The sequence below is a fragment of the Hemiscyllium ocellatum genome, chromosome 11 (assembly GCF_020745735.1).
Source record: "Hemiscyllium ocellatum isolate sHemOce1 chromosome 11, sHemOce1.pat.X.cur, whole genome shotgun sequence".
In the NCBI taxonomy this organism is placed as follows: domain Eukaryota; kingdom Metazoa; phylum Chordata; class Chondrichthyes; order Orectolobiformes; family Hemiscylliidae; genus Hemiscyllium; species Hemiscyllium ocellatum.
Genome location: NC_083411.1, coordinates 30,383,426 through 30,402,632, shown reverse-complemented (window position 1 = coordinate 30,402,632; position 19,207 = coordinate 30,383,426).

Genomic DNA, 19,207 nt, shown 5'->3' with positions numbered 1-19,207 from the left:
CAAATGTCACAACGTTGTTGCTCTGTCCGAGTTCCGTGATTACCTTTGGTCTCATATGCTTGCTCACATGCTTTGCTCCTCTGACACTGACCTACTTTTTCATTGTTTCATTGTACTACCATTGAATATTCTTGTAAATATTTGTGCTCCTCACTTCTAGAACGCATCCTCAAACATTTTTCCCCATATCCAAGACATGATTCTGTTTTAGAGACTTAAGTACATGTCCTAGGTTGACACTTCTGTTCCATGGTAAGAGAGCATTCCACTGATGAAGATACCATTTTTTAGATGAAAAGATAGACTGAACTAATGTGCAAAAGATTTTGTTTGTGCTGTTTTGTGATAAGAACATTTATATTTATACAGAAGTTGTTGACAAGTTACCTCTCGAACAATATATTTTAAACAAGTTACCTCAATGCTGTTTGTGAGGTTTTTCTAACAGCGCCAACACTTCAAAAACATTAATGTGGCTGTGAAGTGCTTTGCGATGTCATGAGAATTGTTATTGAATTCAAATTATTTCTTCTGTCTCTGCTTTCGAAAATCTACTTATCCATTCTCAATTTATTTCCTCAAATCTGTTGTATCTATACTTTTCCTACATTCTTGGTTTTCAATTTCCTTAATTCAATTTTGATAATGTTCTCAAATATCCTTCTGATGCGAAAGACTTCACATGAGCACTACTGAGTACAGTAATTTTTAGGTTTACATTCAATAGCATTGCATACATACAATCAAACTGAATAATAAGAATATATCTTTCCCTTTTATTCCACTTGATTTGGAATTTACATTTGGCTTTCAAGTTTTAAGGGCTCAAGAAAAGAAATTTAAAGAAAGAAACGAAGGACTCAACAGATATGCACTACATTTTTATGTTAATACATTTCCTTCCTTTCTAAATTAGAAATTATCAGACCACAATTTCATGAGGTAATTGTGATCATGAAAGTCCAAAATCTAATTTACTTAAGATACTAGCAACATCTGTGGTAAACAGGATATCTATAACTGAGGGACATGTGGAGGGACTATGAAGGGAAAACTTTCAGGGAGACAGATGGAAGGTCCACAAAATGTCAATTTTGATTTGTAGCTTTACAGCAGAGCTCTGATCAACTGGTTAATCTTCCACTTTCTGGCAAGTAACTAACTAGTGTTTGTTTGTAAGTTAAGTGGATGTAAAAGAAAATTGTGTTCAGCAGTTCTGCTTAAAGAAAAAGTCACTGCCTTCATTGTACATTTGTGTAATAAACTTATTTTGTTGAAACAGTGGACCTTGAGTCTTCATTCTTTTAGCTTTGGGATTTCCCAAATTGAAGAGGAATAAAAGTGTTGTTCCTAATGAATTGTAACTTAACCCTTAAAATTAGGATGAGGGAGTTACCTTGGGTGATATCAAGAAACAATTCTTCACTCAGAGTTGTGAAAATCTCAAAATCTCTTTGCTAAACTGCTAACATTTGGGTCAATTGGAAATTTCAAAATGAAGAATTTTGATTTTTACTGTGATGTAAGTGTATTCAGGGTCACAGGAGCAATGTGGATTTATGAAGTAATGGTATAGACCAGTCATGAGTAGCATATCAGACTGAATAGCTGAGTCTTGTTCTAACATTCCTGGGAGAAGGTGATGAATTGACTTCTTCTAGCCACCTAGGCAGTTATGTACGGTTGGTTGATGAATATAGTCCATAAGTCCGCTCAAGGTAGGACTCTTCTTATGACTCACTTGAGAAAGGGAACATTCCAGAAAGGTCCTCTACTCCAAGGGTCACTACAAGGATTAATCAAAATATGCAACATCCCTGGTTTACCTCTACTGGAATACAATTAACACAAACCATTGATTAGATTTCTGTACTTAACTTAGAGCTATTGCTTATTATAAATGCATTCTAATCACAAGTTTTCAGCTATGAACTACTTATAAAAACCGAAAGAACCACAGATGCTGTAAATGAGAAACAAAAACAGAAATTGTTGGAAAAGTCAGCAGGCAGCATCTGTGAAGAGAAATCAGAGTTAACATTTCAGGTCCGGTGACTCAGAACAAATCCATGTTCTGAGGAAGGCTCACTGGACCTGAAACGTTAACTCTGATTTCTCTTTGTCGGAGCTGCCAGTCCTACAGAGCTTTCTTAACAATTTATATTCTTGTTTATGAATTATCTATATATGGCTCTACCACTTAAAACTCGAACTGCCTCTTAAGCTACTACATACAAGCCTGTGATGGGAAGTTGTCTAAATAATGCAGTTGCCCTTTGAAGAGTCTCACATAGCTCATAAATGCATGCATTCTGACAGAAAAAAAAACTACACTCACTCTGCCCATTCTGTGTATGATTGCGACCCTTTTCCATTTCCATTGCGAACTTACTATCCATTACACATGAATTTCCTTGCACATGCTGCTGACCTAATCAGTACTGATTTTCCATGGGTTTCCACAAACCTCTTTGAATTATGACTTCATCTGCCAATATTGCTCCTCTGAGCCCCACACCTACATTTTGGTCATGCTATCCATAATGCTGCACTGAATCTCTGTCAAAACCAATGTGGTGGTGACCATGCACGATTCCTCCTCCTGTGCTAACCTATGTCCTATCGTCTCTCTCTCTCCCTTATATGATGATTTTCACCTCATTGCAATTATTGTCCCCTCTGCATTTCAGTATGTTGCCTTCTATCACTAGAATTGATTTTCTCAACTGCATTATCAAAGCTCCTGATGACACTTGTTGACTTTCATTGAGCTAACCTCCAGAATTGACCATGGCCCACTCCCCCCTGAATAACTTGGGTGGACGGGCCCAACTAATGGAGGATCAGAACCCTGATGGATCTCTGTTTTGTCCCTCCTCTGAATTGCTGCAAATCCCCTCTTCTGAACTGCCGCAAATCCCCGGACGTGCTGGACTAAGCGTGGCCCACTCCCTGTACTGTATTAATATGGACCCTCTCATCCTGAGTGATCAAGGTGGCCAACCTATTGTGTGCAAGACCATGGATGAAAGGGCTTTGACACACTGTGTGAGACCCACTGACTGACATCTATTTCATTTGACTTAACTGAGACTTATTCCCCTGAGACTTTGCAAAATGGTCATTTGGTTGAAGGGTATCAGAATGTTTGCCATGTATACTGTTGGCACAAGGTGCAGGTGTAATATTGATGTCACCTGGTGCCATAGAACAATATGTACACCCTTTGAATGTTCACTGCTGACAACTATGACAATTTGCTTGACATTGTGTTTACAGGAAAGGCAAGGCAAGAAAGGAGTGGTGGGACCTTTTAAATTCTGGCTGAGATGATAAAATCCAAAAGGGCAAGGCAAGATGTGTCAGATGCTGAATGCATCAAAGCATACTCAAAGTGAGTGGGTCCTGACAGGACAAGCAAGGAGCCATGAGGTGTAACCTGATTGAATCCATGAGTTTGGTGATAGTCTCTGTGTAAAATGTCCTGTCAGCAACATTTCAATGAAAGGTATTGGTGTGCTCTGCAGTGCAGCATTGAAATGGAGGACTGTATTGTAAGTGGATTGGAAATGTGTTATGATGGTACAGAGAGGCAGCTATCTGTCAGATGCCAATCTTCAAGGATGTAGATACAAGTGCTTGTTGCCTGTATTCTGAAAGATAGTAGCTGCAGTGCAAGATGATGGCCCAGGGGAACAGGGGTGAGCTGGAGTTGCCAGACATCTGGTCTGACACTCAGATCAGAAATTGTTGTCCCCTGGTTTCTTTTTGGTGCATGGGTAACAGGAAAATGCATATCAAGAGTGATATTAGGCACTACTGGAATGCAAATACATGCAAATCTTCCCCTCACTGCTCACAAGTGAGAATTTCACCTTGCTGTTGAAACCTGGTTGTATAATATGTCCTTTTTTCTCAACATCAAGAATTTCACTACACCCTATCACACAATATCTTTCCAACTGATTGGCCAATGTACATTCTGTCTTAAAGTCTGGGAAAACTATATATGAGACAACTTCCAACTGAAACAAACTGACAAAAGGAAATGATTCATTTGCTACTTGCACCAAAAGAACAACAAAAACCAGTTTGCAGTAATCCTTCTCCATCTCTATTTCTATGGAAACATAATAACGTTCTAGAATCATGGTCCAATTGGAGTGCTGGGATTTCAACCCCCACTTGTTTTTATGATGCTACACTAATTTTACATGAAATAAGATTTTTGCTCCCGGGAAGGGGAGTAATAAGATGGATTTTTTTACATTTGCTGATGTTCAATGAATGTATTCTTAAATTATTTTACATCTGCCGCTTTTTAATTAAACTTAATTGAGACTGACATTTTCTTTTGATGTTGGAAGTGTTCCCTCCCGGCTATAATGCAAATGAGAAAGATTAGTATTAATAGAAAAAAAAAGGCTAGCAATAGTTTTTGTTGTTGAATAAGAAATATTGATTAAAAATAAAACTCACAAAGTTTTAAGATTTACTTAAACTTACATAGCTGGAAATAGATTTAAATCAAGACTTCTTTTTCCAAAACATGTAAGAATGACAACCAGTTGTGGCTTACGTCAAATCAGACTTAGATTATTATAAAAGATATATGCATTGGAAGCAAACAAAATCAACATTCATTTTTTTTTCCTTTCTCGTATCAGATCAAAGATCATCAAATAGAAACAAAAATATCATAGAATACTTAGTGTGGAAGCAGGCCATTCAGCTCATACCAACCCTCAAGAGTATTCCATTCAGACCCACACTCCATCCTATCGCTGTAACCCTGCATTTCCCATGGTTAATCCACTTTGCCTGCACATCCCTGGACAATATGGGCATTTTAACATGGCCAAACCCGCTGACCTGCACATTTTCGGACGATAGGAGGAAACCAGAGCCCACAGAGAAAACCCACGCAGAAATTATCAGATTAACTATTCTTAAGACTGATTGTTGATTTATTTTTAATTAGAATGGATATTGTAAAACCTAAAAATGATTTTTTGGATTTTTGCCAAAGGTAATATATTATTTCCCTGGAGGTTGGTGGCTCAGTGGTTAGTATTGCTACCTCACAGCTCCAGGATTCCATGCTCGGTTCCACACCTTGGGTGACTGTCTCTGTGCAGTTAGCACATTCTCCCCATGTTGTTAGATTTTAGGTTGATCAGACATAATGCATTCTTTAATTAGACAAAAAATTCATACAACCCATGAAAGGGCTATTGTGGCACAATGGTAGTATTCCTACCCATGGGCCAGCAGGCTCATATTCAAGTCCCACCTGCTCCAAAGGTGTCATAACGTATCTCTATACGTTGATTAAAAATAGCTACAACCCGTGATTGTTAAGGATTGTTGACTGCCAGCGGAGAATGAACATATGTTGATCTTTTGGAGGCAGTATTCACTTTTTAGCTGACGCGCTAGGGAGCTGTTTACTAGGTCTTTCTTCAATATCAACATTCATCAGAAGGAGAGCTTTCCCTGGAAAGCAGAGCCCTTTCCAAGGACCACCTGACAAGAACTGCCCTCCCACCCTGAACACATGTGGATATATTCTATTGCTAGGGACTGGTAACTTTTGCTGTGCCGGTGGCTCACTGGTTAGCACTGCAGCCTCGCAGCGCCAGGGACCTGGGTTCAATTCCCATCTCGGGCAACTGTCCGTGGGGTGTTTGCACATTCTCCCCGTGTCTGTGCGGGTTTCCTCCGGATGCTCTAGTTTCCTCCCACAGACCAAAGATGTGCAGGTTAGATGAATTGGCCATGTTAAATTCCCGGAAGTATTAGGTGCATTAGTCAGAGGTAAATGTAGGGAAATGGGTCCAGGTATGTTGCTCTTCAGAGTATCGGTGTGGACTTGTTGGGCCGAAGGGCCTGTTTCCACACTGCAGGGAATCTAATCTAATCAATTACCCATTGGAATTCTTCTTGGGTAGGGGAAATCTACTTCTAATGTCAGGATCAAGAAGTAAAATTGCTGGAAAAGGTCAGTGTGTCTGGTAGGTTATGAAGAAGAGTCACTCGACCCGAAACACTAACTCTGATTTCTCTCCAACGATGCTGCCAGGCCTGCCATGCTTTTCCAACAATTTCTGTTTTGTTTCTGATTTACAGCACCTGCAGTTCTTTTGGCTTTTATGTTACAATTATCAGGATAACTGTTCTGCACTTCAGGTTATAGTCCAACAGGTTTATTTGGAATGATGAAGGAGTGGCGCTCTGAAAGTTAGTGCTTTCAAATAAACCTGTTGAACTACAACCTGGTGTTGTGTGATTTTTAACTTTGTACACCCCGGACCAACACTGGCATCTCCAAATCATGTTCTGCACTTACACACCTTCATTCAAAGGTGAGTATACATTCTTGTTGTAAACAAAACTTTTTTATTTAACACTGCATTGTTAGTAGGGTATATATGACCCATATAGTTCTTTGGCATCAACTTCTGGATCATGTCCTCGGTGGTCTTTATTATCACATTCCTTTTGTCTTGTTTATTGGAATCTCTTTATATTTAGTAAAGCAAATAACTAGTTATAATAGTAAAATAAGATCTTATGCGACACAGGAAATACAAAACAAAAATTTAAAGGGATCCCAAGGCACTTCAGCTCAGAACTTTCCCGGTTGCAATTGATGTAATTTTGAAGTCTTGCATCAGGGAACATTCTCCCCCTCAGCTTGATTACCCCAGAAGTCCAACTCACTGTTCAAAATGTTTCATTTAGCCAGCATTTAGAATTTCATCTGGTCAGCTTCAAAGTGATATTCCCTGCCACCAGTTCTTTCCAAACCTAACTACATGAAAAGCAAAACCACAAATACAGTTAATCTACCCTGTGACTAACATAGAGTCAAAAAGGTCTACACCTCACAAAATCTCATTCCAGCAAGTCAAAGCTAACTATCTAACTGTTCAAATCCCATTTTCCGTATTGTCTGTAAACTATTTTTTTTGTTTTTCAGACAGCATTGTAGCATGGTTACTTACTTAAAATAAATCGTTTAATTTACAAAAACATCTTCCAGAGAAACCTAGGGCATGGTTTTCCTACCCCTGGAGATGGTGAGAGAAATGGTGCGAAGGAGAAATAATTGGGTGAAATTGTCCAGAGAGAAACTCCATCTCCCTCCCACTATCTCTGTAACTAACTGCTGGGTTAGAAGGACCATGCATGACTTAATCAACTTACCAGCAATTGGGACTTGTAACTGGTCAATTAAATGCTATTTTAGTGCTCTATTTCACCACTTTCCCAATCACCTGCCTCCCCAGCTGGTGAGAAAGTTAGCTTGTTGTATGATTTGGAAATAATAGTGAACCACTTGGCAATTAGAGTGGGGGGGGGGGGGGTGTGGGGCAAAGGAGGGATGCGTGGGGCAGTGTGTGGAGACAGTGAATGGTACTTGTTAATTCTCCAACTGTCCGGGCCCAGCGTTTCCTTCTCACTGAATTTTGTGTCATGGAAAGTGGTTGAGGCCACAACATTGAATAATTTTCATGCAAGAGTATAAGCTCTTAGGATTAAAGGGATCCAAAGGGTATGGAGAGAAAACAGAACAGGGTACTGAGTTGGATGATCAGCCATGATCATATTAAATGGCAGAGAAGGCTCAAAGGGCTAAATGGCCTGTTCCTGCTTCTCCTTTCTACATGGGGTCACAGAGGTGGAAGTGCTTGCTACTGCCTGGTCTTTCTGCCATTTACACTGCAGGCACCATATTTAATTCCCAGTTACGCATCACATCAAGTGTTGTAAGTCAAAAATGACCATTTTAAGACTGTTGCTTCATGACACTGTGAACAGGGAAGACTGAGAAAGGGAAGTTGGAACCTGGAGGTTGTGGAGAGGAAGGCTATTCTCTTCCTTCAGTACTGCCAATGGAGGCCATGGCACCAAACATGTCAGCCTTCTCAGAGATAGTCACCTGGATCAATGCCATTACTCCAGTCAGAATAAATGCACGTTATCTTAAGCAGGTCTGTGCTCCTCAAGGGTACGTACCACCATCTTCTCTCTTTTAATTTATACTTCAATTCTACCACTTCTCACAAAATTTAACAATGCTGGTAGTTTACTGCTGTCACTGTTTCATGCAGCATCTACTCTCAATGTCTCTAGCTCACCTCATCTTTCCAAATGAGTAAGCCTTTCTGTCCTCTGCACTTCCTGCTCAGTCACCTCAGCACCTTTTCTGCTCCTGCTCGTCAACTACTTTCATCTCATTTAATTGCTCCATTTGTCTCATTGCATAAGTAACTGTCTCATAGTATGCTACAATGGGAAAAGAGAAGCACTGGCTGGACGCCAACCAACTCCTCACCGCCTATGAGGAGAAAATCAGTGATATAGTGGAATAGTGTCAAGACCACTCATCTGCAGATGCCGAGACCTCCAAATGAAGGTAACCAAGGAAGCTGCATTGTGTTGTACTGCTCTGTCCTCCCATTAACACTGTCTTCCCACTGCGACATCATTTGTAACATGCTCAAACTTCTACCTCTATTGCACAACTCATTCCGTCTCCTCTTTTCAAGCATTTGCAGCACACCCTTAAAAGGCCAGCTCATCCACCCCTCAGCTCCTGAGGAGAAAGCTCACAGGAAACACTGGCAAGGCTTTCTCCTATCTCCTCCAACAACTCGCATCCTTTCACCTCAGTAGATACATATTTAGATAAGATTGGTAGCACATACTGTACAGGGCACTCTCAGCACATCTGAGCCTCTAGCCACAAATGTCCAATTCTTCTAGGCTTACAGGCTTCACCATTAAGCAAGATCCTGCCACACCAGCTTATGACCTAAGTACTGCACCTAGAAATACTGGGAGGATAAATGAAAGCCTTCGAGGCCACACAGGTAGCAAGGTGACACTGCACTGTAAAATGTCACATCTGTAAATATATGCACTTACAATCATTCCATGTCTGATTTCTGTTTGAGATGTTGGATGGCTTGACTGGAAATCATAACAGTTAAGCAATCTCTTCATACATACCAAGGAGGATAGAAGCTGTAGCGGTGTGACATTGCTTATCTCTAAAAAAAAACATCCTGCATAGCTACAGATTTCAGACATTCTTCAACCCTGACATTTGTGACTAAAGCAAGGTCTAGTACTTTGGTGAGGAGATTACTGGTTGTAAATTTAACATGAATATTTTGTGACAGGTCCTTGTCTCTGCTCACATTTCCCACTAGTAGCTACCCTATGTGTACCTATCCATGGCTACACACATTTCTGGGAGCAATGGTTCATTCTACCAATGTGTTCCACATGGGAACATGCATCATTTAAAGATGGTGATAATCAATACCTTCTGTACAAACTCTGCCTCATATCACATTGTTCTGGCTGGAAAATAGAGCAAAGACATTGACAGTGTCACTTTGTTCATTAAAGTTTACTATGTGCTGCATGCTCACCTAGCAATGTATATGAAATTGCAGATGGGTGGGTGAGAAAGATCTACATTGGGATATATCTCAAACTGATAATGGCCTTACTAGAACTCAGTAAACTCCTGGATACATGTTCATGGAGGAAACCTCAGTAGTTAACACTCCATTATGCCATACAATGTTAGAATCCTGCCTAAATGATTTCTTCTCTTTCCCTAACACCAACCAGAAGAGATAATGTCATGGGAGCAGCTGATGTTTTAAATCCTTCAAACAGTTGAAATAGTAACGTTGATTGCACAATAAAAAAGGCAAAGAAAAACTCAAAGAAATATATTTGCTTTCATAACAAAAATCGAGGCTGCTTGCCTTTGCAACAACAGAAAATCTGACTTCAGTGAATGAACTTCTGAACCAAAAACGGTAGTTGCTGGAAAAGCTCAGCAGATCTGATATCTGTGAAGAGAAATCGATGTCAACATTTCAAGTCTGGTGACCCTTCCCTGCTAGCTTTAGAAGGAGGTTCTGAGGAAGGGTCAGTGGACCCAAACTTTAAACTGATTTCTCTTCAAGATGCTGCCAAACCTGCTGAGATTTTCCAACAATTTCTGACTTTGTTTCTGATTTACAGCCTCTGCAATTCTTTCGGTTTTTAATGATCCCTTGGAAGTGGTTAGCAATTAAATTCTGTGGGGCTTCTTACATTCTATATTGCATCACTATATCATGCTGAGTGATGGTTCCTCTCATTCAATATCCTTATCTTACTCCTCAGAGCTCTGGTTCTGCTCATGTCTCATGAAAGTGTCTTGCAATATAAGAATAAAAGCAAAATAGCATGAAGTTGGAAATCTGAAACAAACAATGAAAAAGTTGGAGAAACTCAATGGGTTTGGTAGCATCTGTGGACAGAAAACAGAGTCAACATTTCCATTCCAGTATGACTGCTCATCTTCACTTAAGATAGAAACTGCTTGCAATGATTTCCATGAAATAGTTTTCCTTGAGATGCTGAAAATGTCCATCCCACTCCCTCAAAAAACACAACTCCAGGAGCAGAGAATGACTGTGTGAAGGCAGGTTGCCACACTGACTGATAATGATGACCTGCTCGACATATTCCTGTTCCAAAATAAATCCTAGCCCAGTCACGCCCAATCAACTGGTACATATAGAAGTTTGGAGAGTTGTGGGATACTGAACACCCATACGAAAGAGGGAAGCGCTGGAAGCTTTCTCATTTGGATACATCAGGGCGTATACATTCCATGTGGAGAATGTGATTAGGCAGAGAACATAGCAGAGCTGGCTGCTCCTGAGAGTGTGGATGAGATTTAACAAATCCATGAGAGGTGCTGGGAATTTGTATCTAAAGGATGGGTGGCCTCCTATCCCCAGATAAAAGTGAGCAAGGCTGTAGTGATACTGAGGGGCACCAAAACCAGCCAAACTCTTAAAAAAGCAACATCAATTTTATACATTTGCTTGCACATAATTATTTGCACAAAGTAATAATGAGTTTATTAGAATTCTACAGTTTAGTTTTAGTCATGACAATTCAATTCTTCTCCATCTTTTCAAATTTACAATTTTATCAAAAAAATTATGTCCAAGTCTCGGTAGAAACTCTCAGAATTAGTTATGTTTCATTACTTTTTTTACTTTATAAAATCAATACATCCGACCCAAGAAAACAATTTCTTCTGAAAAGAAATATAAATTACAGATTGCAGGATTCAAAAAAAGAGCAGAAGTTCACAGAACAACCGCTAAATAATTCAGTCAGAAAAAGACCAAGTCAATTTACTCTTAATACATGAACATTGAACCTTTCCCAAGGGCAAAAGTTAATATTAAAATAAACGAATGCTACCCATGAGGGGAAACCTGGTGTCTGTAACTGTTGGAGCAAATATGTAAATAAAACTTTTCTTTAGGGCTTTTGCTGCTTTTCCCAAATGTTAACAGCTAAATTGAACAAACACCTGTCCAAGCAATCTCAAAGGATACGGTGAGACTTTTCTGTATGGTAATTAGCTCCAACACTTACCTACATAATGACTACCATGGGAAGGTATTGAATTGGCTGTGAAGCAATTTGAAACATCATAAATCTGGCAAAAGATATTACTATTGGCAAGTTCTTAGTCATGCAGTCATTGAGATGTACAGCATGGAAACAGACCTTTCAGTCCAACTCATCCATGCCGACCAGATATCCCAACCCAATCTAGTCCCACTGCCAGCACCTGGCCCATATCCCTCCAAGCCCTTCCTATTCACATACACATCCAGATGCCTTTTAAAAATTGCAATTGTACTAGCCTCCACCGCTTCCTCTGGCAGCTCATTCCATACCTCCCTGAATACCACCCTGTGTGTGAAGAAGTTGCCCCTTAGGTCTCTTTTATATCTTTCTCCTCTCACCTTAAACCAATGTCCTCTAGTTCTGGACTCCCCTGCCCCAAGGAAAATACTTTGTCTATTTATCCTATCCATGCCCCTCATGATTTTATAAACCTCTATAAGGTCACCCTTCAGCCTCTGAGGTTCCAGGGAAAACAGTCCTAGCCTATTCAAGCTCTTCCTATAGCTCAAATCCTCCAACTCTGGCAACATCCTTGTAAAACTTTTCTGAACCCTTTCAAGTTTCACAACATCTTCAAAGTTTGTGAGAAGATTTGTAGCTCGGGTGCTCGTTGTTGTGGTTCGGTTCGCCGAGCTGGGAGTTTTTTTTTGTTGCAACAAAAACTCCTTTCACAACATCTTTCCAAAAGGAAGGAGACCAGAGTTGCATGCAATATTCCAATAGTGGCCTAACCAATGTCCTTTCTTCAATTAAAATTGATATTTCAAAAATTATTTCTGATGATCACCTTTGATTTATGCTTAGAATCAGAGAAAATGGTTTGAAATATATTGAATTATAAATGCCATAAAAACTTGCATTAGTAAACAGTTCAACAATTATCTGACCAGGCACCTTGCTAGTCATTTAAGATTCTCTTGTTTTGGAGAAGATCATTGTCTGGCATTTGTATGGTACAAATGGATGAAAGGTGGCTCAGTGGTTAGCATGGCTGCCGCACAATGCCAGGGACCTGGGTTCAATTCCACCCTTGGGTAACTATCTGTGTGGAGTTTGCACATTCTCTCTGTGTTTATATGGGTTTCCACCAAGTGCTCTGGTTTCCTCCCATAGTCCAAAGATGTGCAGGTTAGGTAGATTGGTCATGCTGAATTGTCCATAGTGTCTAAGGATGTGTACGCTATGTGGATTTGCCATGGTAAATGCGAGGTTACCTGGATACGGTGGGGTGGCTGGGTCTGGTTAGTGTGCTCTTCAGAGGGACAGTGCAGACTTGGCCTCAATGGAATGGATTCAATAGACATTGCTGTCTACCTATCAATTCAGTCCTGAATATTGTACGCATCATTTGTAAGCACAGGCTTCCTCATTATCTTAAGATTTATGAATGGAAGTGAACATTTCACAATCATCAATGAACTTTTCACTTCTGAGCATATGAGTGAGGGACTCTCATTGATGAAACATCTGAAGATGATTCAGCTGAAGAAAATTCGCAGCAATTTTCTGGGTCTGAGATGAATGGCCTCTAACAACCACCTTCCTTTTTCAGGCCAGTGACAACATTTTCTTTGATTCCCCTTGAATTCCATTTTTCAAGGAGTTCTTGATATCACATTCAGTCAAAGCCTGTCTTGATGTCAAGGCCAGTCGCTTAGCAATAGATAAATGACCAGGTTTGGCAGAAATGATTTCTCAGGTTGTTCAGGGAAGCAAAAGATGAAAAAAAAAACAGAGGCTGTTACCATTATTTTACAGACTTCTCTGCTTGAGGGCTAAGTGCCAGAGGACTAAAGCATTGATGATGTTGCATAACTGTTTAAAAATGCAGAAAGGTAAGATCAAATAATTACAGGCCAATAAGCCTATTGTAGTGATGGGCAAATATTTGAAAAAATTCTGAGTAACAGAATAAATTGTCATCTAGAAAGGCAATGTGTAGTCAAGGAGAGTCAGCATTGATTTGTTAAATGTTAGCACCAGCTGAGGATGGATGAATTGTCTCCCCTCTTTTTAACCTTCACGATTGGTTGCAACAAAGATTTTTCTTCTTATTTCTAGCATGCAGCTATAGCACACTTCAAATATAATGCATTTTGCTGGTTGAAAAATAAAGGAGCCAATCACAAAGCTTTCTTGATTGGACAGAAGAGAAATTGTGTTGCTAATTAAGCTGGAGGACAATAATGAAACACAACATTTATATCCATAAACATAGATACAAATTTTATGAGTGAAAGAGCATTTAGTACAAAAAGGAAGATTATTAATATGCAGTTTAACAGTGTGATGCTGGAAAAGCACAGCATGTCAGGCAGCATCCAAAGAGCAGGAAAATCAATGTTTCAGGCAAAAGCCTCTCATCAGGAAGTTCTGATGAAGGGCTTTTGCCCGAAACATCAATTTTTCTGCTCCTTGGATGCTGCCTGACCTGCTGTGCTTTTCCAGCACCACACTCTTGACTTTAATCTCCAGCACCTGCAGTACTCACTTTTGCTTAATATGCAGTTTAATAAAGTCCTTAGAGTACTTCAGTTGTTAGGTTTAACCAGAGATCCATTTGTTTAGGTGGTGACTTGTGTCTGCCATATCTTTGCGTTCTCAGTGAATGGATATTTGTGTGATTTGCTTTTCATTGAGTGTTTTGCTGTATAAGAGGTTAAAAAAATATAAGTACACAGAGAGAGATAGAGAGACAGAGAAAGCAAGTGTTCCAGCTGAGTTGCTGTAAACCTATCATACTTCTTTCTGATCTGCACAATAGCTGTTTCTTGATAATTTGGTTCAGTTGTACATACCATTCAGATTGTAAGTTTACTCACTGAGTGGCAGGTTTGTTTTCAGATGTTTTGTCACCATGCTAGGTAACATCATGGTGAAGCGCTGGTGTTCTGTCCTGCTTTCTATTTGTGTGTCTTGGTCTGTTAAGGTGGGTGATATCACTTCCAGTTCTTTTTTTCAGAGGTTGGTAAATGGAGTCTAGATTGATGTGTTTATTGAAGGAGTTCCAGTGTGAATGCCAGACCTCTAGGAATTACTGCGCATATCTCTGTTTAGCATGTCCTAAAGATGGAGTGTTGTCCCAGTCAATTTGGTGTCTGTCTTCATCTGTCCAGAAGGATATTAGTGATAGTGGGTCATAGAAAGCGGGACAGAACACTAGCGCTTCACCAGAGACTCACTGATGATGTTACCTAGCATGGTGATGAAACATCTGAAAACAAACCTGCCAGCTCAGCGAGTAAACTTACAACATGAACCTCAACCTGATCTACAAATATTCTCAAAAATCACAAACACCGTTTGGGCACAATATGCTAAAACCAGCCTGAAGATGGGAAACCAATGCCATCCAACTAAGCGCTACCCACGAACAACTGTACTTCCTGCATGCCTCAGGAGACAGGTATTGTCAAAATGTCGCAAGTACAAACCACCACTCAACACCTCACAAACCAGAAGAATATCAGGATAGAATGACTGCAGAATGCTGAGAGAAATGGTTAATGATGCCCACAATCGACTCCACAAATACAATCGGGAAATTTTGCACCAAAGACTTTATATACCAACATGACAGACCATGAATGGACAAGCATGCTAGAATGAGCTATCAGCATCAAACAACAGCAGACCAAGAAAAAGAAAAACCTATCCCTACAAGAAAAACTGGACAAGCTCACACGAAACAACAACACAGACAATTCAGAAGCTTGGACTAAAAACCTATCGGACTGACCACTAACAGACATGAAGAAAGCCATCTGTGTAAGAGGGATGAACTACAAGTACAGTGGTGCAGACAAAAAGGACTTTGCAACATTAGAATCAATCCTGAAAGACAACGGACTCACAGAAGAAACCCAGCAGACCATTAGACAGACCATTGCACCTGCATTGAGCAGGCAGAAGGAAGGGACCACCCACAACACCCAGGAAAGGAAAACACTAGAAGGGCTCAGAAAAGACAAACATTGTAATCGTACCTGCAGACAAAGGGTGCATGACTGTCCAACAGAACACACAGTGCAGATGAACCTCGATTATCCAAACAATGGATGGGGAGTATTTTGTTCGGATAATCAAATGTTCGGATAATCAAATGCCGGATAACACAATGTGGCCAAGCGTTGGGACCTTGCAATCTTGCTCGGATAATCTGACATTCGGTTAATCGAATGTCAGATAATCGAGGTTCCTCTGTACATGGAAAAGGTAAACTCACTGCTCACAGATACCGACACTTACCAACAGGCAGCAAAAATCCCAACTCCACAGCTCGAAAACCGTATCACAGCTCCATTGAAGAAGCTTCATAAATCAGGCCAAATTAACAAGACAGATATCCAAAAAATGAAAAGTGATGGTTTCAACACACACCGCTTCTCCTAAGGATTACCTAAGGTGCACAAATCAGGAATGCCCCCCCCCCCCCCAGAACTGCAGTCTTATTCCCTGGCACATTGACATACAGACTAGCAAAGGAACTCCACTGAAAACTGAAATACCTAGTAGAAGACACATGCCACTCCACCCACTCCACGCAAGAATTCCTGATCATCATCAAAGACACCATGATGGAAGAGGATGAAACAATGGTCTCATTTGATGTAACGGCCATGTTCACATCAATTAACATCAGCCTGGACAAAGAAACACTGACAGCACTACTACACTACTACACACAAACACTAGACAGCACCAACTCCATCAGCAAGGACAGCATCCTCAAGCTAGTAGACCTGTGTCTCACCTCCCACTTCACCATCAATGACAAGACCTGCAAACAAATCAACAAAACACTCATGGGATCACCAATATCAGGCTCCTAAGCAGAAGCAGTAATGCAGAGACTTGAATGAACAGCCATCCCGATGATCCAACCCAAACTTTGGGTCTGCTACATGGATGACACCTTGGTCATCACAAAACAGAAAAAAATTGAGGAAACCTACTACATCATCAACAATATCCCTACTAACATAAATTTCACAAAAGAGGAGAACAACATCAGACTCCCTGTCCTAGATGTCACAGTGAAACAAACACTCAATGGAGAACTGCAGACCAGCGTCTACAGGAAAGCAATGCACACAGACCAGATACTTAACTATGGAAGCAATCATCCCAAAACCCACAAAAGGAGCTGCAACAGGACATTACTTAAACAGGCTATAACATATTGCAGCACCCAGGAACTACACTCTCTAGGACCTTACCATTAAGTGTATAAGTCCTGCTAAGATTTGCTTTTCCAAAATGCAGCACCTTGCGGTTATCTGAATTAAACTCCATCTGCCACTTCTCGGCCCACTGGCTCATCTAATCAAGATCCTGTTGTAATCTAAGATAACCTTCTTCGCTGTCCACTACACCTCCAATTTTGGTGTCAGCTGCAAACTTACTAACTGTACCTCTTAAGCTCGCATCCAAATCATTTATATAAATGATGAAAAGTAGAGGACCCAGCACCGATCCTTGTGGCACTTCACTGGTCACAAGCCTCCAGTCTGAAAAACAACCCTCAACCACCACACTCTGTCTTTTACCTTGGAGGCAGTTCTGTATCCAAATGGCTAATTCTCCCTGTATTTCATGAGATCTAACCTTGCTAATCAGTCTCCCATGGGGAACCTTGTTGAATGCCTTACTGAAATCCATATAGATCACATCTACTACTCTGCTCTCATTAATCCTCTTTGTTACTTCCTCAAAAATCTCAGTCAAGTTTGTGAGATATGATTTCCCATGCACAAAGCCATGTTGACTATCCCTAATCAGTCTTTGCCTTTCCAAATACATGTATATCCTGTCCCTCAGGATTCTCTCCAACAACTTGCTCGTCACCGACGTCAGGCTCACCGGTCTATAGTTCCCTGGCTTGATCTTACCACTCTTCTTAAACAGTGTCACCATGTTAGCCAATCTCCAGTCTTCCGGCGCCTCATCTGTGACTATCGATGACACAAATATCTCAGCAAGAGGCCCAGCAATCACTTCCCTAGCTTCCCACAGAGTTCTTGGGTACACCTGAACAGGTCCTGGGGATTTATCCACCTTTAAGCACCTCAAGACATTCAGCACTTCCTTCTCTGTAATATGGACATTTTGCAAGGTGTCACCATTTATTTCCCTACTTTCTATATCTTCCATATCCTTTTCCACATTAAATACTGATGCAAAATACTCGTTTAGTATCTCCCCCATTTTCTGCGACTCCACACAAAGGCCGCCTTGCTGATCTTTGAGAAGCCTTATTCTCTCCCTAGTTATCCTTTGGTCCTTAATGTATTTGTAAAAACTCTTTGGATTCTCCTTAATTCTATTTTCCAAAGCTATTTCATGGCACCTTTTTGCCCTCCTGATTTCCCTCTTAAGTATACTCCTACTGCCTTTTTACTCTTCTCAGGTCTCACTCGATCTCTCCTGTCTATACCTTACATTCGTTTCCTTCTTTTTCTTAATCAAACCCTCAATTTCTTTAGTCATCCAGCATTCCTTATACCTATGTTAAGACGGTTCTACCATCCCCGTGTTCGTTTCGGAGGAATGAGACACCGGGTCAAATTTTAAGAAACAGACTGCTTTATTCGAGAGAGAATCGAGTTACAGCAAGGTATCAGGCTTGCTGGAGAAGGCGTTCTAACCCTTTGTTCTAAGTTGTCTATTCTTATACCCCCCTTATTCCTGCACCGTTCCCTTATTTGGTAATGGTCGGTTCTATAGTTTGTCATTGGCCCCAGTCTCTTATCAGTGTTCGAACATGCCTTATACGGCTATCAGTTAGCTCAACTTGCTATGTACCAGATGGCCCCTTTGTTCTGTTTTTTTCAAGTTTTAACTCTCTTTCAGTACTTTTCCACTGGTTCAGTTATCTCCCTCAGACCTCGTGCCTGTTTCCCCCTCTGGGGCCCCCTGGCCACATCAGCCTGAGAGCTATTTCTACCTAACATTTTAGTGTTACATCAATCTCACATTTGTCTGAGTGTTAATCCTACCTAACATTCTAATGTTACTGCTTTTATCTAACATTTTAGTGTTACTTCCATCTTACATTTGCCTGAGTGTTAATCCTACCTAACACCAATCAGCCTTCCCTTTCACCCTGACAGGAATATACTTTCTCTGGATTCTCGTTATCTCATTTCTGAAGGCTTCCCATTTTCCAGCCGTCCCTTTACCTGTGAACATCTGCCCCCAATCAGCTTTCGAAAGTTCTCGCCTAATACCGTCAAAATTGGCCTTTCTCCAATTTCGAACTTCAACTTTTAGACCTGGTCTATCCTTTTCCATCACTATTTTAAATCTATGGTCACTGGTGCCAAAGTGCTCCCCCACTGACACCTCTGTCACCTGTCCTGCCTTATTTCCCAAGAGTAGGTCAAGGTTTGCTCCTTGCCTAGTAATGCATCCACATACTGAATCAGAAAATTATCTTGCACACACTTAAGAAATTCCTCTCCATCTAAACCTTTAACACTATGGCAGTCCCAATCTATGTTTGGAAAGTTAAAATTCTCTACCATAACCACCCTATTATTCTTACAGATAGCTGAGGTATCCTGACAGGTTTGTTTCTCAATTTCCCTATGACTATTAGTGGGTCTAGAATACAGTCCCAATAAGATGACCATCCCTTTCTTATTTCTCAGTTCCACCCAAATAACTTCCCTTGATGTATTTCCAGGAATATCCT